Source organism: Gossypium hirsutum, chromosome D08 (assembly GCF_007990345.1).
Source record: "Gossypium hirsutum isolate 1008001.06 chromosome D08, Gossypium_hirsutum_v2.1, whole genome shotgun sequence".
NCBI lineage: Eukaryota > Viridiplantae > Streptophyta > Magnoliopsida > Malvales > Malvaceae > Gossypium > Gossypium hirsutum.
In genome coordinates, this window is record NC_053444.1 from 11,546,968 (window position 1) to 11,572,392 (window position 25,425).

Below are 25,425 nucleotides of genomic sequence, written 5' to 3' on the forward strand. Positions count from 1 at the left end.
AGAGAATAGAAAGAGTTTAAAGTTTCAAGCTTTCATTTTTTGCATGTAAGTGGTTTTAAGTCCGTTTTTTGAAATTTTCAAAGATTTAAAATGTTACCATTGATGATTTTTGAAGCTTTTGGTATTTTTTTATATTAGCTTTTAAGCTTAAAATTAAAAAAGGGGACTAAATTGTAAAGAAATTTGTTAATTTTGAACTTAGGGACTAAAATGAAATAATTTTAAATTTAGCATGAAATTTATATAATTATTTAATTTAGAGGGTTGTATAGGGCTGAAATTGAAATTAGAATGAAAAACGGGGATTAAATGTAAAAATTATGATAAGTTCTATTTTAGGAACTAAATTGAATAAAATAAAAAACTTCAGGGAGCATCTAAAAAAATGAAATGGAGCTGATATATGTTTATAATTGGATGAAATAAGAGGGTTGAAATTGATAAATTGAACTGAATAATTGTATAGATCTAGAATTGGGTCAAATTGGAATTAATCAAGGAAAAAGGCAAATTTGCTTATTAGTCCGTAGAGAATTGATCATTTGTTGTTATTCCAGATAAGTTCACATAGTATAATTGTATTTAAATTTTTTATATTTGATTTTTGAATTTCTATTTGTTTGATAATAGTTTCAATTGTGTACAATTTAGTACAACAAGTGAGTTATGAACTAAAACATAGAAAATTAATAAGCTGATGGTTAAAACTTAAAATGATGAATTGATATTTGATTATATTTGATTATAATTGATTGAATTGATTTGAGATTATTGTATATTTACTTGTATTGATGAATTATTATTGAACATATATAATTGAATTGAGAAATTGACTTATAATGGAAATTGAAAATGATTACCCTATTAACTGTTCGAGCAGAGTCAGATATAGTTGGCATGTCATAGGATAGAAAGAGTTCAAGGTTAATTCGACTACGATTAAATGAGGCACTGGGCTCCAATTTTCTTCGGTTATACTGATGAGACACTGGGTGTCAAACATATTGATAGCACTGGGCACAACTATTAGCATCGAATTTATCTGATGAGGCATTGGGTGCAAAACTTGTGTGTTGGTTGGATCTGTGTATCTGTCCAAGTCCGAGTCAAGTTAATAGGGGGAATAAATGGTAAATGTGGGATAAGTATAATTAAAACGATTATGATAGAGTTATCGAAATCTTGAGATTGAAAATCTAAAATGAAAAGTGTTATTTGATAATTGAGATTACAAATAGATAGGAAATGGAAAGTAATGTGATATTTAATTTTTGAGATATAAATTGGATTGATAATTGTGTTATGGTAACTTGATTAATGATACATATACGAATATCGATAGTATTGACTGCTAATACATATCAAATATACGAGGCAGAGGGCCAATATGGAAATGTGATAAATCAATGAATTTGATTTAGAATTTGAACAATAAAATGAAATAATGACTGCCATTATATTGAAATTAGATATACTGTTGACAACAAAATGAAATGATACGATATAATCTCTAGATTGATTAATTGAAGCTTGTATATATTGATACATGTGTACCATTGAGACTTTTAGTTTTATTTGTTAATTGAAATGTTGATTAGATATTGTGAATGATATTAAGTTGTTGATTTCCATGCGATTGGTATTAAAATTATTTGAAATGCTAAATGTTCAGATTATTATATGAATTGGTTATGATATGAACTCACCTTGTGGATATAGGGTTGCCGGATTTGGGAAAAACCGTCAAGTTGAATAACTTATTCCCTTGTTATTTCAATGTACGAAGGTAAACTGTACTATGATAATGGTTGTGATGGTAAACCGTCAAGTTTATGTTTTGAATTTGGTTGTGATGGTGCCAAATGGCATATTGGTTAGTATAAGGATAATGGTACCTAATTGCATACTTAGTTGTTAATTATAATAGGTAAGATGGTTAATAGATCATGGTTGAATCATGGCATGTTTGTAATGGATTGAGTGAGTTTGATGCAGGTCATATGTGTACCTATTTGTATCTATGAATTAAGATATAGGTTTGGGCATGAAATGAACTTTCAAACTTGTGATTTTTGACCATCTAGATAAAAGTATCGATACAAGGGACCAAAGTATAAATACTAGACCAATGAACAGTTTTTTCAAATTTGCAGAATGCCAAAATGGTACCAATTCTGATTATAATATCGATACCTACAATAAAAGTATCGGTATTTATTCCGTTGGTATCGATACCTAGTTCCAAAGTTTAAAAAATTTACAGTTTGGACATCTTTCATGCCTGAATCTAATCTATTGTATTTTAAAGCTTGATTTAGTTCTGTTTTCATTTGTAATAATTAATGTGTGTATTAATATGACCATTCAATATTTTAAATTGCATGTGATTGTTTCAAAATTACTCATAACATCTCGTAGCTCAGGTTCGATGATCGAACCAGGTGAGGGGTGTAACAAAATTGCACCGTAGGAATATATATAGACAAGAAAAAAGAAGATAGGAAGAAAAGAGATGAAAGATAATAAGAAGATTGGTCGATTCAAGGGATGGTAGGCTTATAAACTTCCTTTTTAATGTTTTGGTCTGTTTATAGCCCAAAACCGTGTAAGGGAAGTTATAGAGAATTAATGGATGGTAAGTAACCATTCGGAACTACCAATGTATGAAGAAAACTTGTTGGCATAGGAAGAAGAGAAATCTTTTAGAATTCCCAAGGCAAGAATATCAACCAGCCGTTACCTAAAAAACAAATCATAAGATCGTTCAGTGACAAGTCTTTTCAAGAAAGACTAATAAGCTTTCATCACAATTAGAGTAGAACTCTAAAATATTTGAGCGTTAACCTCGATACCTCGCAAAGGTAGAGATGAAAACATTTAGTGGGCAAGCTTTGTTGCTCTGTGACAGGAAGAAATTGACCCATTAGATGGGTATGATCATCATACTAATGAGCCTAGGAATTTCAGGATTATCCGCCAAAAGTAAGGATAAAGAGATGTTAGTCAAGCATTGTTTATTTAAGAGTATTCACCAAATTTTAGATTCAAAAAGAGTTGTGAAATAGAGTGCATTTAACGACAGAATAGCCAGGTACCCACTAGTGAGCTGGTGCTTATGCTTCATTAAGTATAGAAGGATCTGTCAATTATATAGAGCAGGAGTAACGTGAAGGCACAAGAAAATGATTCAAGTTAAAGAATTGATAAGAATGAAGAAGAGTTTTGCCAAGTTCAACTCTAGGGCTGAACGTGATAGAAAATTTTGAGGATGAATTTTTTTTAGGGTGGGAGAGTTGTCACACTCGATGTCTTTTAAACCCAAAAATTAGGAACGGTTAGGGGTTAAATTGAAAAAATACCATAGACTGGGGGTCTCTACAAAAATACTAGGATGAGATAGTAACTGGAATTAGACAGGGTTGCTAACCAAGTCTGGTTCGGTTGGATTAGAACCATCTGGTCTCTTAGTAGGAGACACAATGATTATCAATAGGTGAATTTTACACGGTTAAAGACCATGCGGGAAGGGCTATAAGTAGCTGAGAGGTGACTTCCAGGAAAGGATTCATCTTAATTATGTTTTATTTTCTTCCCTTCATTCACCTTCTTCATTGCTTTGAAGATGGAATGATTACGGGAAGCTTTGCATGGAGCAGAGATTAGGAGGTTTGAGTCAGAAAAATAAAGAATGTAGTAAGCTATTACAAGGAGAATTGGAGCTCTGGCATTCAGAGAAGCTGAGCTAGTGAGGAAAAAGGAGTATTAGGTGAGTTTCTACACTCTAACCCTAGAAAGGCTAAGTACATTTAAGAGCATAGAGATGTATGAGTTTCTTCCATTCTAGTTCAGTGTGCATGAATTAACTATGATATCATGATATTTAATATGTAAGATGCATGTCTATAATAGTGGAACATGTAAGGGAAACATTGCTAGGATTAGATGAAGTTAGGAAGGTAAAATGGGTGGTTCTCTTAAATAACTCCATACGGTGTTGTATGCACCCATGATGTACGAAGCTTCGGACCTTACGGAGGGAGTATTGCGGTGTTTGAGCATCAAGGTTAGGAAAAATGAAATAGAGGAATGGATGGAATACAACTAGAAAAGTACATAAGAAAGATCATGGCTAGGCCATGGGTCCGATCAGAGGCTATACGCCAAGATGAGTAAGACCATTGCTGAAAGACACTACGACATCATATGAAAGCACGTCAAAACGGTAACTAGGATTAATACCACAACTGAAAGACGCTATGGCATCCTTTGATAATCATTAAGACGGTAAACACAGGGCTATATTGTGTAAGACCATAGCTGAAATACACTACGACATTATAGATAGTCTTTCGGGACACTAAACACGGGATAGTCCATCGGGACAGTAAACACGAGGATTATGAGGTGTAAAACCATAGCTCGATTTTGGAAGCATAGAGAGTACCGATATAATAAACATGAGTGGAAAATTAGAATAGTAGACGTAGGATAGCCCACAAAAAAAAAAGGGTTAGAAGGAAAATGGAAATATGGACAGGCAATAGTCAACCAGCAGGTCACAAGAATCCAGCAACGAATAAGGAACATAATGGGAATGAGAAAGGACTACTGAATTGTAGTCATGCAAACCAGTAGGGCATAATGATGTTAACCAATAAGAAGTAATCACGGGTGTTGACGCACTAGTGATGCCTGGTGTACAAGTGAATGAGATAAGGTTTAGCCGAGGAGCACAGACAATGATCCACCATTAAGAGCCACGAAAGGGTGTTTAGAGAAACCCTATAAGTCAGAGAGGTAACACAAGCATATGGGATGTGGCTAACAAGAAAAAAAGGGATTGATTAGAACCCATTAACTAGGAAATAATACCTGGTGACAGATATGTCTGTCAAGACTATTCCTCATCAGGGAGGAAACTATTTGGAAAGTACTAGACAAATGGCTAGTTTTGTCGGGAACCAAAATAAAAGGGAAATCGTGAATACAAATGAACACTTCGAGGATAGCCTGCCAGGTATTGAAAGCGAAAGGGGTCCACTATAGATAGACATGACACAATTTTTAGCATAAAATCTCGAATATGGTGGTTTACAAGGAAATAATCCCACTATTTTCCCCAAGTGGGATTTAATCCGCCATAGTGATAGGGAATCTTATTAGTTATCCCAATGGATAAGATGAGAGCAAGCCCTTTAAGGTTAGGGTAATGGAAAGAGTCCACCACGGACTAATCAAATTTGGAATGATTGTTAAAAAGAAATTACCCATGGGTAATTAGAAGGGTAGATCGCTTGCAAGGCTACTTGATAAGGACATGGTGGAAAGAAGATTTCCACTTTAGGAATAAACGAAAAAAGGACTACAAGTACTTGAAAGGATGGAGTCTGCGAAAATGGTGAGATGTCTGAGGAACTATCGAGGTATGTTGTGGGTTGATAGGATTACCCAGGTGTAATTAGCTGAATGAAATGTTCGTAAATGAATAGTAGTGAGAATAAAATCAGAGCCGCTACAATGGGTTAAGAGGCTTTACCCGCACAAGCAGAGAGTTAATTGTATTTTAGTTTCTTTCTATTTAAACCACTAAGAGATGAGGTCTAATTTTAAGTATTGTAGAGACTCACTAAGGTCATTCGAACTTACTAAAGTGTGACTTGTGTTTTGCAAGATTTTTAGAATAAGGGACTCGAGGAGAGGCCTAGCCAAATAGTGTTGAATCAAGGAGCTCTGTCAATAAAGTAACATGCATATAGGAAGGGGGTACCTTTAGAAGCTTCGCTATGAGGGCGAATTTAATGGATTTATGTAGTTTTCTTAGAGTTTGGAATTGATATAATGAACTTTTATTTAAAATTTCCATTGTTGTAAGATGTTTATAAATAGGTACCATAACCTGATTTTAAAATAGTAATATTTAGATGTGTACACCAACCCGGTTTGACTGTGACGCTCCATACCCAAATTCGACAAATAAGTCGGGTAGAGGTGTTACAAATTAAAATTCAGGAGTTTCTAGTAGTGTTTTGATGTTAAAGTAGGAGCAGATAGAGCCTGAACAGAGGATGGAATAATAGGTTTAGCTGAATCAATCGAGGAGGTGACATGAGTAGCAACTTGTTTCTTGTGAGTAAACTTAAAATCAGGAGGGAAACCAATTAGTTTATAAAAATTTTCACATTTATGGCCCTGAACATGATAGTGGTCACAAGCGCCATTGAACGTGCACTTGGAGCTGCCAGTAGTAGTAGTCGAGTAGTAAACGGAAGTAGGCTTAGATGCAGAAAGCAGTGGAGAAGAGAGTTGAAGTTGAAATTCTTCCTGAACAAGTAGGGAGTAGGTTTGATTGATTGAAAACAGCGGTTGCATAAGTAGTATTTAACTACACACAGCAGAATAGGAATCGTTGAGGCCCATTAGAAATTGAAAAGGTCGTTACTGAAAAAGGGAGGCAGATGTGGTTCGAGCATATTCACAGTCACATGGAGAGCAAAGTACTAAAACATCATAATCATCTCGTATAAGGCGGGGCTATGTGAAATACGTAGAAATGGAAGAAGTATTTTAATTTTGAAAGAAGGCTTTCCCCACTTAAAGATTCATCACTAAAATCCCATCAAGATTTATATAAGGCTTTTTTCGTCACTTTCTAAAACATACAAAAAAGAATCCTATTATCAATTACCTACGACATAACCAGTCATGTTCTAGGAAAATTATATCACATCTTAACAGGACATCTCATAACTCTGCACTTGTCCTACATAATAGAATTATTGCTCAGAAGGCCCTGAGGACAGGCCAAACACGAAACCATAACCTTTATAAGACCACTTCCCACAGTCCCTTAAAATAAGGATTCATGATATATCCACGACTAATGATTTTATTTTCTAATCTTTGCATCAATAGAGTTTATAACTGGATTTGAATTTTGAAATATGAAAAGTGGAAGGATTAAATTTCTAGAAATAAAAATATAGAGATTATATTCTCGAATTTTAAAAAGTATAGAAATTTATAACATATTTTTAAATTTTCTAAATATGTGTGTGTAAAAAGGTCACATTTTGAGTTTTATAATTAAAATAGTTTCATTTTCAAAACTCAACTCAGTAAAAAAACATCTAAAAAAAATTATGCTCTAATAACCTTCATTGCGGTGATCTATGAATTTATCATAGTTGTTTAGTTATTTTTGAAGTACGAACTTAATTAAATAAAAGTATTTAAAACTAGATTAACAACTGTTTTATAACTAATAAAAAGTAATTTATATGTAATGAAAATTTAATAATGGTTTTCATCAGTAAAAAATATCAGCTCCGTACATAAATGGATGGAAAATTATTCATTCATGAAAGAAAATGGATAATTTAAGGTTTATGGTGGAATGTAAAATGATTATAAAGTTTGAAAAATTGTAATTCAAACTAATACAATACTCATGAAAATGGGGTCTACCAATAATTGTATAAATGCATATTATTACCAACTCCCGTCTAACTTTTGGACATTGCGTAAAGCCGAAGCACCTACCCTCTCCCAAACCTTAACTAAAGATGACTTCTATATACATATTTTTGGTACTAATTAAAATAAAATCAAATCTTAGCTGGATAAACATGCTTTTCTTCTTTCGATATTTTATGTTGTTTAATCTTCATACGTTTCTACTTTGATCATCTTTTTTTATAAATATGAAAATGATATGTTTTGCTCTTTTCTTGCTTAACCATTTAAATAGTTTCTATTTAAATTATATTATTGCTGATGCTGTTAGGAATATTTTAATAATAAATGTATATTTTATATGTTTGATTTATTTATAAAATTTGTTAAAATTAAATAATTAAATGTTGCATAATTACTGATCGAGAATAGATTCGATGAATAAAAAAGTTTAACATTATTGTCAAAGATTAATTTCTTTATTCTTAAGGTGAAATTGTCTGTCACTTACTGTACGCGGTTTAATGTAATTGCCTCTTAAGACTTCAATAACACCATCTTAAATTGTTGCACACTTCTTGAAGATATATGAACTTATGAAAATTAACTCAATTTCCGTTTCCACAATAATATTTCTTAACTAAAGCAATTAAAGATAAATTTTTAAAGACTTTGCTTTTGAATAAATAGAGGAGATGAACCTTGATTTATACTACGAGATGAAAGCAAATATTTTAAACCAACATTAAACTTAAAACATTTAATGAAAGTAAAAGTTTAAAGCAAATTAAAGTAAATTGTATTTAAAAGAAAAAAATGTAAGTTAACACTAATTAAACTTACATTAAATAAGTTTTTTACTTTAACTTCTTTTGATATTAAAGGAAGCAGTTTCTTTTAATATTTTTTTATTAAAATATTCTAGCAATTTCACACATATTTTAATAAAACCATTTAAGTCCTATTAAATAATATGCATAACGTAAGTGCCAATGGTTTGAACCTACCATTTTTGTTTAACAATCTCTCCTCCAGAGCTAATAATGAATTAAGTCTTGAATTAAGGCGAGAAACAAAATATTATATCATATACATAGATTTTCTGTTTTCATCAACCCCACATGAATGAAAATCTTCTAACCAGTAATAAGACTCAGTGATTTGTAGAGAGAAAATTGTATTGGACGAATACTACATTAAGGGAAGAAATTTTGGCTTTAAACTTTCCTTAGTGAAGTTTACTAGTCTAATTAGTGAACTTGATGCCTTAAACTATCTAGTCTCTTAGTGTAAACCAAGACAATAATACTCACATACCTTCTGCCTTGAAATTCCATTATTCTCATAGTTGTGTTCATTTTAGCCCTGAACAACTCCTAGTTTCATGAATATACCCTATTCAGAAACGGTTACATTTCTCATTCATATAAGTGATTTCTCATTAATAGTATTCTGCTTATACCCTATTCAGAAACCAAGCCGTGGGAATCATTAAGAGTACAATTCATCATTATCTCTCTATAGTTAGCACTTTTATTTTTCACCATAGAAATAGACAAGAAATAATAATAACTTCCAAGTGCTTCTAAAAATGCAATATGACTTAGTTTTCCCTTTAAACCTAGATCTTGGGATCTCTAATCAACGAGGTAGGGTTACCATCATAACCTTTTTTTTATTTCTTATAAAGGCTTTAGGCCTATTCCCCTCGTTGAATTATACATAATCTCTCTTCTTAAACATTTCATTAGCGGATCTATAATATTTCCCCTGATTTTACATAATCAATCGAAATTACCCCATTTGAGAGTAATTTTTTAATGGTATTATGCCTGTAATGAATATGTCTAGACATACCATTATATATGCTACTTTGAGCCCTTCTAATTGCTAACTGAATGTCACAATGGATACAAATAGCTAGCACTAGCTTTAGCCAACATGGAATATCCTCTAAGAAATTTTAAAGCCATTCAACTTCCTCTCTAGCTTTATCAAGAGCGATAAACTCTGATTCCATCATGAATCTTGCAATACACATTTGCTTGGAAGGTTTTGAAGATATTGAAGCTCCACCAAGTGTGAAAATGTATCTACTTGTGGATTTTGAATCTTTAGTATCAGATATCCAGTTGGCATCACTATAACCCTCTAATACTGCAAGGTATCATGTATAGTGAAGTCCATAATCTAAGGTGTACCTCAAATATTTAAGTATCTTTCTTATTGCTTTCCAATGATCCTTAGATTATTACAAAATAGGCCTTTTGGTAATTATACCAAGCCAAATCAACCACATAAACTTTTGAAGTATTTGTACACCTTTGAGCCTACACAAAACCAATCCAAGACATGTATTTCATTTTAATCATATTCACACAATTCAAACTAATATGGCATCGTTTGGCACCAAATATACTTGATCATCCTATTCAATTTCAACCTATTTATTCATACATTTACACTATTCCAACTCATATATAAACATGCTATATCAATGCTTATTTACGCTACCAAATTGCCACACAATATATCAACAAGTTACTAAACATACATTTTCAAAATTTTGTTCATTTACACTCTATAATTCAAACATTCACTAAGTTCACCAACTATTAATTCAAAGATAACATTTACATTAACACCTATGTGCATGCCACATATTCAGGATTAAAATGAACAAAAGTTTATTGAGTCGATAGCAAGATATTGTAAGCTTTGAAGTGATCCGATCGATGTGTTTTGCAAACCGACAATCTACCAAAAAAAGGAAAACAACTAGGTAAGCATTTTGAATGCTTAGTAATTTCATAGGTATTAAAATGATAAACTTACCTTGATTTACAATTAACATATCAAAATAACTAACTTGAAGAAATTTTCCTAACATATCAATTTAGAACAACAATGTGAGGTCATTGCATACTAGGTCTATAGCATTTCAACATTTAACATCTTATTTCAATTCAATACCATTCACTAGAACCAACAATTCAATACCATTTGCATAATCTCACCAACATACAAACATTTGAAAATCGAACACATTTCATTCTATTTTCATTTCTCTTTTTCATTAACCAGATAGCTCGATGAACTATAATGGACAGATTTGGATACACGAGTCATGACACCACACCAGATTGCTCGTTAAAGCAGTTACTACACCACACCAAGGCACCGAAGTGCAAAGGCCATAGGAAACATATAATGGTATAACAATATGTCCCTCCACCACATTGGGGTCTCCTAGAGACATATAACTGAGTAACTCACAATGAATGTTGGATTCTAGTATGATCAGTAATAACTCAATACCATCACATATATCCCGTACCAGCGCGCAAATAACAATATTGGTATGACAATTTTATCCTACCCTTGTATACCTTCAGTTCGGCACATGTAGTACATATAACCATTTCTTTACATTTCAGTCCATATATCACCTTTTGTGCCAAACCGTAAACAATTCAAATTATATTTCCACACTAAAAAAATTAATTATTCAAACATATATACATTACAATTATATTTAAATATACCCTATGAACTTAACTGGCAAAGACAAGCAACAACAAGATGTTGAGGATTAATTCGTAATTTTTCCTTTTCCCTAATTATCCTTGGTTTGATTCAATTCCCGAACTAAACGAAATTCAATTCAAATGATCAATTCCAATATATTTATAATGTTCTATAATATGCATGTGACAGTTCAATTTCATCATTCAAATACCCCTAAAATTTTGTATTTTATTCAATTTAGTCCCTAAAATCGAAATTGCTATACTTTCAAATTTGAGCTTTAATTTTGATATCGATCCCAATTACATCCTTCTTTAACCCTTACTATTTATAATTCAAAATTTTCATACCAATTTAAAAATGTTTACACTTTAGTCCCTATGCTCAAAATTAACAACTTTCATTTTACAAACTAGTCTTTTTTTTTCATATCTAAGCTTTAAATCTAACCATTTAACACCAATTTAATTAAGCATTCAACACTAGCTAGCTAAATCAAGCTCTCGGGGCCTCGCAAACGTAAAAATTATAATAAAATAACTTAAAATCTGTTACCAAATAGAGGGTCGAATGCTTTTGTTCGTGAAAATAGCTTTTTAGGTTTTTATTAAGTGGTTTTGGTTGGAAAAGAAACGATATAAAGATGATGACTTTTAAATTTTAAATTATATACATATGATTAAATTTATTAATCTTAATTACTTTAACTAAAATTTAATTAATTAATTCTTAAGCTTGATTAAAAAATTAGTGGATAACAATGTGTAGCCACCACCGAATATCTAGTTATAAATGGACCAATTTCGTAATTGGTCTTGTAATTAATTAAAAAATCATAGCGATTAACTTTTACCACTTTTATAATCTAGTCCATGTACCTTAATTAACTATCTGATTAACAAAATTAATGGACCAAACTTCAATTAAACTTTATACTAACCTCGTAAATATTAAATAAGAATATTTACAGACTCAATCATCATCAATGAGGTTCTGAAACCTCTATTTTCGACATCATTGAAAAATGGGTTGTTACAAACATGTTCTTTGTAAACTTGATCATGTACTCATTGCTCCCAAAGATCAATATGTCATCTACATATAAACATACAATGACATATCCCTTAACAATGTTCTTTACATAGACACACTTGTCAACCTTATAGATTTTAAAATCATTCGATAGAATAACTTTATCAAAATTTTCAAGCTATTGTTTAGGACCTTTTTTCAAGCCATATAATGAATTAACAAGTTTATACACTTTATTTTCTTTTCCTTTAACCATAAACCTTTCAGGTTGTTGTATGTAGACCTCTTCATCGAGGTCACTATTCAAAAAAGCTATATTTACATCCATTTGATGAATTTCTTACTTGTTAATAGTTGCAACGACTATTAAAGTTCGTATGGATTTGATAGGGACCATATGAATTTCTTACTTGTTAATAGTTGTCAAATAGAATTTGATAGGGACCGTACGAGGAACAGGATCACAAGTTTGTCCAAGTCGCAAATTTGGGCTCTCTAAAACAGTTAATGAGTTTGTTCCCAATCAATTTATGAGTATTTCCTGTACTTTCCATTAGTTTTTAGTTTCCAACATTAATAATATTTTTATTTGATTTTACTCCTTTTGAGACCCAAAATGGCAAAATGGTGCCATTAGGGATCTAATAGTGTTTTTGAGTTGGTGTAAGGAGACGAAATGGCCAAACTTTTAGGAGAACTACATTTGACATGGGTTTCGTGACACTGGTGCTAAGATGTCATGACACTAAGCCTCCACTACCTCGAGGGTGTAAGACTTCAAGAAAAAATTAATGTAGTGAATATTGTCGAGAGTATCATGACACCAAATGTGTTGTGTTGCAACATAGACCCTAAAGTTGCAACACCAATCCTCCAAGTTCGTGATATCACTGAAGATTGTGGAAATGAATTGCCAAGGATGTCACAACACTAGCCAGTCAATGTCACAACAACGAAAACCCCTCAAAGCCATAAGTGTGCCACTGTCGTGGGTGTCGCGACACCTACCCAAGTCAACCTACATATTTTAAGGGCAATTTTGTCAATGTTAGGGTTAAATTTTTTCTATAGAAAAGATGTTTGGCTGTCAACTTAAAAGAGCCACATTTTCTATAATACTTTTAGCTTAGTTGTTAACTTCTCTATTAGGTTTAGATTCTGTACTTTTCTGAGCTTAATGGTTGTATCATGTTTTTACTGTAGTTTTTATTCTCTTTGCAATTAGATACTCAAGATATACGTTGTATTTTTATATCTCTTCAAGTCTCTTTATATATTTCTACTTTGTTCAGCTTTAAAAGTGTAAAAATCTTAAGTTTAGTCGTGTTTTCTTCTTCATTGTTGTTGTTATTATCTTATCTAAAAACCCCATAAAAAATCCCTAAGAGTTCTCTAACCTTGCTTCTATGTTTTATTTAATGAATTATTGAGTATGCATTTGGTTGACGTTGTTGTGTTGATGATGGATAGTAACTAAATTTCATGGTATCTGGTTGATGGAAATGTTGCATATGTAGATTTTGGGTTAGAAACTAAATCGTTAAAACTGGGATAAATTGAATAAACTTCAAAGTCTATAATTGACGCCTCTAGGTGAACATTTAGATAGGTGAGATCGAGAGGAGAGCCTATTGAAAACCAATTCAATTATCCCGATTTAGTTTGGTGAAATCGAGAGATAAACCAGACTAAATCGTTTAATTTGGTAAAATGGTGATAGAGAGATAAAATTAAACCAATTAGGAGCTTGAACCCTTTAGACCCCTAATCCAAGAATTAATTAGCAACATGGAAGTCAATTGACCACTTTAGCTATTTGGATTTGTTTCCCTGCACACTTTTGATTGTTTTGCAATTTAGGCCTTCTAAGTGTTAGATAGCATAATTATCCCTGGATAATGATTGGTCACAATATAATACTTAGCGAATAGCTAGCTATACTTCTTGTTTGCATTCATATTCATTGTTAATCATGTTATCAACCGAGCTCTCTTGGGTTCGATCCTTGGAATACTCAAAGTGTTCCATTGTAACCTTTATAAATATTACAATTGACTTGACACACTTGCAGTACACCACTATATCTCTGATTGTATTTGTATTGATTTTATTTGATCTAGTTTTTGGCACCGTTTTCGAGGATTTTGAGTGTGATTGAGTTGATTTGTGTGATGGGTGCATGTTATTCTAGGAAGATAATTGGCCAAAGCTAGGTGTATAGATACAACAATTTCTCGTATTTGTTTTTTTGTTTTTTGTTTGAGTATTCTTTTATTTATTAGTGTTTTTCGTGGTTGCAGCTTTGGTGTATGACTTAAAAAAAGAGTTAGTCTCGTTTGAACTTGAACTAGAAAGGTTAAAACGAATGAATGAAGAACTCAGCCTTCGAGGGGAGACCCACCATTAATAGATATGTCGATTGCCAATCCTCTGATTAGCAATCCTCGAGTTGAAGATCCACCCCTAGGCCTCACAAACTCCTAAGGGTGTGTACATCCTTTTCGATCAAGCTAAATGGAAAAGTGAATATTGTATGATTACGCCATGCCAAACTTTGACGCGATGCGAGGAAGTACCAACTGCCCAACCATTAATACTAACAACTTTGAGATCAAGCAAACAATGATTTAGATGACCTTAAGCAACTTGCATTTAGGACTCCATGAATGACGACCCTAATCAATACGTCAAACGCTTTCTTACTCTTTGTGATACTTCTAAATATAATGGAGTATCCGATGACGCTATATGTCTTCTATTATTTCTTTTTTCTTTGTGTGATGAAACATTTATGTGGTTGAATTTGTAACCAGTGGAGGCCAACAACACTTTAGATGAGCTCGCCAACCATTTCCTTACCAAATAGTTCTCTCCAAGCAAAACCATGAAGTTGTGTGTAACAACTTGATTTTTAATGGTGCAGAAAAGGCGATTCTGGAGCCCCATTTTCGTAAACTGGGTCCTTAAATATTAAATTAAAATATTTACAGAGTTGGTATAATATTTTATTAAAGCTTTTTCCTTTAATTTTTCCTATTAATTGTTTAATGAAGGTACAATTACTGAATTGTAATAATTTATCAGTATAGGTTTTTACTTGGCTAAAGGCTTAAGGCTTAAGGACTTCAATTACAACCAAAGTCATTTTGGAATGTGTGTTAGTGATTGATGGTGATTAAACTAATTAAAAAATAATTATTTTAAGTAAAATTAATTAATGAAAGGTAATACAATTCTTAATTAAGGTATAAAAACAATTCTAAGTAGATGGTGTAACAACCCATTTTCCAGTGATTTTGGAACCTCATTTTCTGATGATCGCATTAGTAATTTTTATTATATAATACTTAAGAGTCTAATTTAGTATTATATCAAATTTTGATTTAGAAATTTTATTGAATTTATAGTTAATTATTGTCCAAGGATTAAATTGTAGAAGTGGTAAAAGTTAATCGTTATGAAATTTTAATTGGTTTAGGGACCAATTAAGCAATTGAGCCAATTTGTATTATGGTTACTGGAAGATGATGCCACAATCCACTTATTTTTCTTAATGATGATTAGCATTAGATTTATTAAGCTTAATTTTACTAATTAAGATTTATTAGTTATTAATAATAGTATATAAGATAAAAGAATTAAAAGAAAAAGACGATTATTTTTTTCATCTTCTTCATCTTGATGTGGCAGAGAAAGGAAACAAGGGTTTTGAACTTCTCAAACTTTTGTCCCCTAATTGGTAAGTGATTTCAAGCTTGTTTATTATAATTTTTTTATGTTTTTGAGATCCCGAGAGCTTGATTTAGCTAGCTCGGGGACTATTTTGAAAAAATTTTAAAGTTTTGAAAATTTACCATTGATATATTCTTGAATCTTTTGTGGTTATTTGGTTAGATTTGGAACTTAGATATGAAAATGACTAGTTTGTAAAGTAAAAGTTACTAGTTTTGAACATAGGGACTAAAATGTAATAGTTTCAAATTTGGCATGAAATTTCTATAACTATATGTTTTGATGGATTTCAGAATGATGGAATTAAGATCATTTTCGAAATTGAAGCTCAAATTTAAAAGTTATGGCATTTTTTGTTTTAAGGACTAAATTGAAATAAATGCAAAACTTGAGGAATTATTCCATAGATGAAATGAAACTGTCACATAACTTTATCATGTTGATAATTGATGTTTGCAATAGATAATTGAATTAAATTATGGTTTAGACTAATATTTACAACAAACGAAGGATAAACGAGGAAAAAGGAAAATTGTTGAATAGTAATCCTTGATGCCTGAACTGTTACTATTTTGCCAGGTAAGTTCGTACAATATAAATAAGTTTAAGTTTTTGTTAAATTGTATTTAAATTCATATATACAAGTTTTATTGAAGGTTTGGATTATTTATGAATTAGTATATATGTTGGAATTGAACTAAAATGTAATGAAATCGTACTGAATTTAAGTTTTGAGATAATCCTGATGAACTTAGTAAAAGTCTTGTACACATGGTTACATGTTGATTTCTGATGATTTCGAGCTCCAGCATATGTTACAGTCTCGAAGGTACATGTGACACAGGTTTAGCTCGGACAAGTAACCTGATGTCGTTTTATAGGTTTAGCCCAGAGGGGTAACCTCACATGTATATACAACTCTCGCCATAATATTTATTGTGTCGGTAAAGGTTTATCTCAAACGAGTAACCTACACAAATGTATATAATTAGCTCAGACGACCGTCAAATGTGATTTGCACTTGTGTATTGAGTTATTTTACGATGTTTCATTGGGTAAAATAAAATATAAGAAATGTGGAATTATGATATCGATATTAGAAAATGATGAATATGAAATTCATATGTGAAGTATGTTGATTTGAACTTGGTATATTTCCATTTGAGAATTATAAGTGTGATCATATATCAAATCTTACATTGTGATGTTGTTGTGTTATGTCATGATAGGTGAAAGTGTTTTGCATAATGGTTTGTATATTTGGTAGACTTTTGATTGTTTAGAGCTTGGTTGTATGTGGATGTAAATAGGATGGTCAAGTGGTTGTAATTTTAAATATTTGTGGCATATTGTGGCATGGTTGAGTTTTGATCTTCCATGTAAATCATGAATGTGATGAATTGTTTATGTTCATATTTGGTTTATAGTGTGCCAATATGGATGAACAGATATGTTAAGTTATGTGCATATTAGTTAAAGTATAGTATGGACTGTATAAGTGATATTTCATGTTATAAAGAGTTGGAATGATTGGTATGAAACTATGCTCCATTGTTGTGATTTGGTGCCAAATGTGGCATATTAGTTAGATGTTTAGGAAATATTTTCTGATATATTTTAGCACGGTATTGACATGTTTTGGACAGGTTCTAAATGGCCAACAATGTATTTTTGGTCACCTTTAAGGGTTGGACTTGCATCATGTATCAAATGACCTATTTTTGCACCATACAAGCTGACGTTTTGACGTGTGTCACACACGAGCAGGTGATACAACTGTGTGTTCACTGGAATTTAGGATGCATTTGTACCACAAGATTCTCAATTGTCACACGGGATGGACACACGCCCATGGCAGTACTATTGATTTGGTCATTTATTTTTTCACACAGTCTTAGTTTGTTACATTACTTAGTGTCGCGTGTGAATATGATATGCGAATTGTGCAAGTATACACGACGGATCAAGTACTAATGTGATAAGTGAGATCATCTCTAGAGGGATTGAATAGGTATGAAATGGTTAGGTTATTATAGTAAAATGATATTAATGCTAGGGCAAAAACAATAATAATGTAGTGGCAATTATGAGAATAATGTTGTATAAAATGTACAAAATAAACAACAATTAGGGATGCGAAAATAGAGATGCTACAGCAAAGGTTAAAGAATCTACGATGTTGATTTGAAAGGTTGGGATGACTGAGAATCTACCACTGTTAACCAATATTCCTTGACAAAATCAATCTGATTCTACTACTCGAAAGAGATCTAAAATGGTCTACTTCTTTCGAGAGTAAGACTTCAAGTTACTTTGCCTAAAGAGATATATGTCTATAGGCCTTTAGCACGGTACTAGCGCTGTTTTGTTTTCTTTCCATACGAAACGCTTCTCTATGTCTAGATACTGCTACAAGTATTTGGTCGAATACTTGCTCATATTGTTCAAATTCGATCTAAATAACCTAACCTTGTTAGTATTAGATTAATTTCATAAACATGTTGCACATTCATTTATGTTTAGAGATTATATGCATGCAATCCATAAATACCATAGAATGAAACAGTAAATTAAAACTAATCTAGGCTTTAACCATTAATGGAAATAAATGTTTCGAAAACCAATCCCAACCCTATGAGATTAACTCATGGGCTGGTAAATAACATCCCGATTCAAAATAACATTCAAAATCATTTTCATCAATTTAGTTTATAAAATAGCAAATAAGAACGTAAAGAAAGAACTTTAAGAAGATAGCTTTAGTCTATCCAGCCTACATGTCCAGTGTCCCAGTGTCTATAGTTGGCTAAAAGGGACTGCCTGCTTCTTCTTCTTCTTCCTTTCGTCTTTGCCTTGATCTCAACCGTTATCCTCTACTCTCGTCCAAGGATCTTTTTTCCCAATTGTGCCCCAATTGTTTCCCAATTGTTTCCTCAACAATGTCCCTTTTTTTTCTTTTTCTTTTTGGTATTATATCTCTTCCTTTAGAGTAGGCCTATCATCCCATGATCCCATGATCATTTTCCTCTTTTTTAGGCTACTTTTTCTTGTATACATACAATAGGGATGATAACGGTTAAGTGTTGACTGGGTCTCTTCCTAGCATTGGCACAACATCATGTTGGAAAATTGTCCAGCCTTTTGCCACAAAAAACCTTCACTTTTGTACTCATTTATCCTCATTCTGCACCTACCACTCAATCAACAAACAAATCCTTCCCACAAATAGTTAAAAGTAACATATAATAACATTTAAGCACAGCCTAAGCTCCCTAATGTAATGCCCTAAAAAATACTAGTATAATATCCTAAAATGCAACTAAATTCACCTGAATACAGACAATTAACCAAGCCTAAAGGCATAACATAGAACTCTTTTCAAGAGTTGTCACCTAGCCACACGGTCATGTGACTGTTGTTGAATATTTGCAATTTGACCCACATGGCCATAGTGAGCGCCACGACCTAGACACACGGCTGTGTGACTCTAGTTCTACATGGTTACAACTTGTTACACGGTCTAGGCACACGACCTGTGACCCCTTTTGTGAAAAAATGCACTACTTTTGAAAAGTTTTCAGTTTGGTCTTTGTTTGTGCTCGAGTTAAGTTAAGAGATTTTGTAAGCTTGATTAAGACTTAGATTAGTTTTTAAATCATATTTTACATGGATTATGTAATGTTTTTTTTTATTTTTTATTGAATTTTAAAGTCAAAATTGTATGCGATTTACCCCGTTAACTGTGGTAGCATCCTATAGTTCGGGTTTGACAACAGTACCAGGTGAGCTGTGTTACAGATGGAAAGAGATGGTCTTCATCTTCATCTTCATTATTCATCTGAAACTTCAAGAAGAAATAAGCATTTTAAGGATTTCAACATTCGGTCCCTCAAATTGGTAAGTTATTCAAGTATTTTTCTTATAATTTTTATGTTTTTGAGGTCATGGGAGCTTGATTTAGCTAGCCTATGCACCAATTTGTAAAACTATTAAAGTTTTTAAATTTTTTATTGTTGATTTCTTGAATAAATTGGTATGAAATTGATAGATTTTACGCTTAGGTGTGAAAAAGGACTAGACTGTAATGTTTAATTGCTAGTTTTTGAAGAAAAGAATTAAAGTGTATAAAATGTAAAATCTATATGAAATTTCTGTAATAATACATAATAGAGAGTCCCTAATGGATTTTATTGAGATCGGTTTTGAAATCGAAGCTTGAATTTGAAAGATATTGTTATTTCAGTTTCAGAGACTAAATTGAATAAAATGCAAAAATTAAGGGGCATTGAAAAAATGGAATTAAATAGGTTCATTCATATAATGGAATGATATAAACATGTTTGATATTTATGAATTGTCTAAAATAGTTGTTTAGATCAAGAATTGAATCAAACGAGGGATAATTGAGGAAAAACCAAAATTATCGAATAGTCCTTGAAGATTCAACTTATTTGCTATTTTTCTAGGTAAGTTCATATGGTTTTTATATGTTTAAATAATTATGTGTTTGGTTTGTATATGTATAATTGATTGTAAATTAATTGGTGGTAAATTGGTATGATAGGTGAGATTTGGACTAAATTGTAAATAAATGTCAATTTGTGTAATAGTTGCCCGTTTGAACTTAGGAAATGTTAGCATATAGTTGGCATGCCAATAGGGTCTATTGTACATCATACAGATTGATTACAGATGGTTACCGAGATCTAGCATTTGTTGCGGACTCAAAGATACATGTGACACAGATTTAGCCTGGACTAATAATCTGATGTCGTTTTAAAGGTTTAACCCGAACAAATAACCTGACATGTATATTTCCAACTTGGAAAAGAAATCAGATGTGTTGTCTTAAAGTTTTTACTTAGATTGGTAACCTGACACGAATATATTTAGCTTGAACGAGCAAATAGTGTGATATAGATACCTACTATGTATTTGAGTTTGTTTACCAGGGTTCATCGGGAGAAACAGTTAAAGTGAAAATGAAAAAGTGAAATTAGATTATATGAATTTGATGTCCAAATGGACAACCGTCAATTGAACATGAGCATGGTATTGAAATGTTAAATTGTCATATATATATGATTGTAACAGTCCCTAATTGAATAAGTTTTGAGTTTGGTTAAGTAAATGACTTGAATTGGCATGTTATGCACTTATGATATCATATGATTTGATTATAAGTAAATACTCACCTTGCTAATGTTTTGGTTTCCTATGTTAGCAAAAATATGCCAACTTGTGGTAGCTTTTTCTATCTAATTCAATGATAATGTAAGTTTTTTATGCCTATGAACTTACTAAGCATCGTATATGCTTACCTTGTTATTTTCCCTTTTCCTTGTAGATCGTCACCTTGCGGAACGCGTCAAGTCAGATTATTCAAAGCTCTCACTATCCTATCACCAAATTGGTAGATGTTTGATTATTTTAAGTCAATAGTTATGGCATGTATTTAGGTGACTTGGTGTATATGTTAACTTGTGAACTTGCTTTCTTGTGACAAGTTGTTTTAACTATGTTGACTTGGTGTTTGGTATTGCTTATGGTGTTAAACATATATGTGCTTATATGCTAAAGATGTGAAATTCAATAAGTATATGAATGGAATGTGGAATGGTATAGAGTGAGTTAGAAATGGCCATTTGATTGGTTAGTGAATGAAATGGAAATGTATTTGAACATTAGCAACTTGATACATGCTTGTAAAAAAATGTGGCCTAAATTGCATAGTTGGTAGATATGTTTGAGGCTTTTATGTCATACTTATTTATAAGATTCACAAGGTTAAGAAAATGAACTAAAATGGAATGCCCTAATGATATTGAAATGTGTAGTTTTTATTGATTTATATGTATTGAATTCTTGTTAAGTAGTTGAATTTGAATGATGGAAGTGATTTGGTATGTTTTAAGTATGTTTTGATTCAATTGAAATTGGTAATTGTTGAACATGTTGATAGGCATGTTTGGAAGCTTTAAAATAGGTACCAAAAATTTGAATTTTGCCATAAACAGGGACTTAGTGGTCTATTTTCATTTTCATGATATCATACCCTTAATGTTGAGATATCTACTCTATTTAATTTTGAAAACTTTGCAATTTGGTCCTTAGGTTGGGAAGTTTAGTTACTATCTGCGAGATCGCGATACGCACCTAACATATTTTGAATTTCGGCTACAACCTTCGAGATCGCGATACCAAGCCTTGGATATCGTGACACCCACCTAGCATATTTTGGAAGTTTTCAGTTTAGTACTGGTTTGACCAGGGGATAGAACTGGGCTTTTGTAATCTCGATTTAAACCTAGAAATGATTGTAATCTCGATACCAAGACTTATGTTAAGGGTTGCCAACTCATTGAGGAAATGTTAATGAATTCATAGATGTGGTTAACTGAGCGATTCACATGTAGACCTAAACCACCAACCGTAAATGTAGTCAGTGGCGAGGATAATTTTCGGGGATGAATAACCTTTATCTTAGCTTTAATTTATCGTATATTCCTACCCAACCTCATCTCATAGGAGCTTATGTAGGTAATGGGAATGAAGGAGCTAGTTTGAGCAACCACCAAGAAAATAACTTTCAAGGCTAACTACATGGGAAATTGGGGGGTAATGTAAATCTCATGTGAGGGTTACAATCTTTTCCAAGAGATAGTGAGGTAAATTATTTTTAGGCAAGTTTATTTGGTGGGATTTATGTGAGTGTAGTTAATTCCCCTTACACAAAAGATAGGTCAAAAAGAGTCTTATCCTTAGTCGATGGCTTGGGCGAAGTCTCTGTGGCAACACCATATTGGAAAAGTTTTTGAATTTTGTGCTACATAAGTTCCCTGTACACTAAGCACTTTGTTTGAGGCTTTATGTAAGCCTTCCTTAATTTCATGGTTACATTTGATTACAGGTCTATGTTTTGTCACTCTACTAATGGGCTATATAGCTATTTATTTCTACTATACACTACTTTTTTGTAAGTTATACCATTGTTTGATTACACTAGTTAGTTTTCCTACCCAAGTAATTATTTATAAGTAGTTTCAAAATTTTAGGCAAGATTTACATTTTTCCTTTGCTCTTTCTCTCATATAATTATATATAAGAAACTACAATAGGAAAAAAACACATTGACAAAAAGTATAATAAGGGAGATGATACTGATTGACGGAATAAGTTGATGTAGTTGATCTGTCGCACTTTGATACGTTAAATTAGGCTCTCTAGAACCCTTAATGAATTTGTTCTCAAGCAATTTTTGATTCTTTTCTATACTTTTTATTGATTTTTAGTTTTTAGTAGTAATAATCATTTTTATTTAGTTTTACTCCTTTTGAAACCAAAATTGGAAAAATGATGCCATTGTGAATCTAATGGTGTGCTTGAGTTGCGTAGGGAGACGACAACGACAAAACTTTGAGTAGAAATACATTTGACATCGGTGTCGTGACACTGATGCTAGGATGTTGCAACATTTAGCCTTCATTACTTCAAGAGTGCAAGACTTCAACAAGAAATCAACCTAAAGTAGACTATCGAGAGTGTCGCAACACTAAGCCTCTAACGTTGTAATATCACTGATAGTTGTTGAAGTGAAGAAGACATTGCCACTACTGAGGGTGTCGTGACACCAGCCAGTCAAAGTCGCAACTAGAGAACCACAAGAGCCAAAAGTGTGCCATTATTGAGGGTGTTGCAACATTGAAGCTTGCATGTCACGACGCTGTTGCTTGATGGGGTGAAAAATACTACAGGCGTAGTCTTTTGTCCAACACAAACCCAATTCAACCCATATACTTCAAGGGTAATTTTTCAATTTTAAGGTTGAAATTTTGTCTGTATTAAATATGTTTTGGCTATCAAACTTAAATGAGCCACCTTTTATCATCTTTTTAGCTTAGTAGTTATTTTCTCCACAATTTTTAGGTTTTAGTTCTTTTAGTTTTTTGAGCTTAGTGGTTATAGTTGGTAGTTTTAAGAGTTTTTATTGTAGCTTTTCTTTTCTTTGCACTTAGATACACAAGCTCTACTTTATATTTTGATTTACATTTAAATCCTTCAATATATTTTAGCCTTGTTAACTCTCAAAAGTACAAAAATCTCTGCTTTAGTTGTGCTTTCTCCTTCATTGTTGCTGCTATCATCTTCTCCAAAGAACTCATCAAGAGTCTTTAAGATTTCTCCAACCTTTATTTTATGCTTTATTTAATGAATCATTCAAGCTTTTATTTGGCTAATGTTGTTTTGTTGATCACAGGTAGTAACTAAATTTTATGGTGGTAGGTTGATAGAAGTGTTGCATGTTTAGTTTTTGGGTCAGGGATTAAATCGTAAAGTTGGACTATATCTAATAAACTTCAAAACCTAGAATTGATGTCTCTAGGTGAACATTTAGATAGGTGAGACCGAAAGGAGAGCCTATTAAGAACCAATTTGATTGTCCGAATTTAACTTGGTGAGATCGAGAGGTAAATCAAACTAAATCGTTTAATTTGGTAATATGGTGATTGAAAGGTAAAAATGAACAAATTGGTTAGATCCCTAATCCAAGAATGAATTAGCAATATGGAAGTCAACCAACCATTTTAGCTCTTTGGATTTATTTTTGTGCATTTTTTTATTATTTTTCAATTTAGTTCTTTTAGGTATTAAATAGTTTAATTAACCCTTAATAATGATTTGTCGTACTATAATATTTAGTTAGTAGCTAGCTAGAGTTTCTTTCTGCATGCACTTTCATTGTTAATCACCTTATCACTTGAACTTTCATTATTAACACAAAAATATTACAACTTATATGTTACACTTGTAGATAACCGCTATATTTCTTATTGTATTTGTGTTGATTCCATAGCCACAACACACGCACGCCGGGGCACAATCATTACTACCTAAAATAAAAAAAATGAAACTACTAGTATTTTTACTATCTTGGCATGACCAGAACTACAATGGTTCCCCATGGCACACTATCTCTTTAAGAGTTAGTTTTGTGTAGCATCTCACCTTTGATGATTTCTTTCTCCTAGAGGATAAAGTTAAACTAGTCACCACAAATACTAGGGATGTGAATACTGCTAGGTGAAGAGTTCAATTGTGGATGAAGGATGCCAATTGTGACGGAAGTCTTCAAAATAAAGGTGATACTTTGGCATCACTCAGTGATTTGGATAGTGAGTCTTTTACTTATAGTTCCCTTTTGAATTATTACCCTTATGACATTTTATCGTATATTTAGGTTTCAGGGTTTTTTCAATACACATGGCATAATTTGATTGGTTGGGATTAAAAACTTAATGGTTTTAATCATGTACCTAAAAAAAAGTACTAAGTTGGCCTACATTTTTAAGTTTAGATACTGGTTAAGTCTAACTAAGTTTGGCTGCCAAGGTATACATTAACCCTTTTAAAGTTTGGATAATCACTCTTTCTAGATGCCTTGATTTCTTTTATGGTGGGTGAAAATCATTTGAAAGTTGAGATCCTTAGTAAGAACAATGACGTGAAGTACTGTAATAAGCTTATCATTGCTTCTCAAGAAATAAGGAAAGCCATTGCACAATTCAAGTTGAACTTATCCTATGAGAAGCAACAAGCATATGATTATAAGGCATTATATGCAGATGCGGGGTAAAACACGTGATATTACGAGGGTGTGGTAGTTAAGGCTTGTGAGTATGA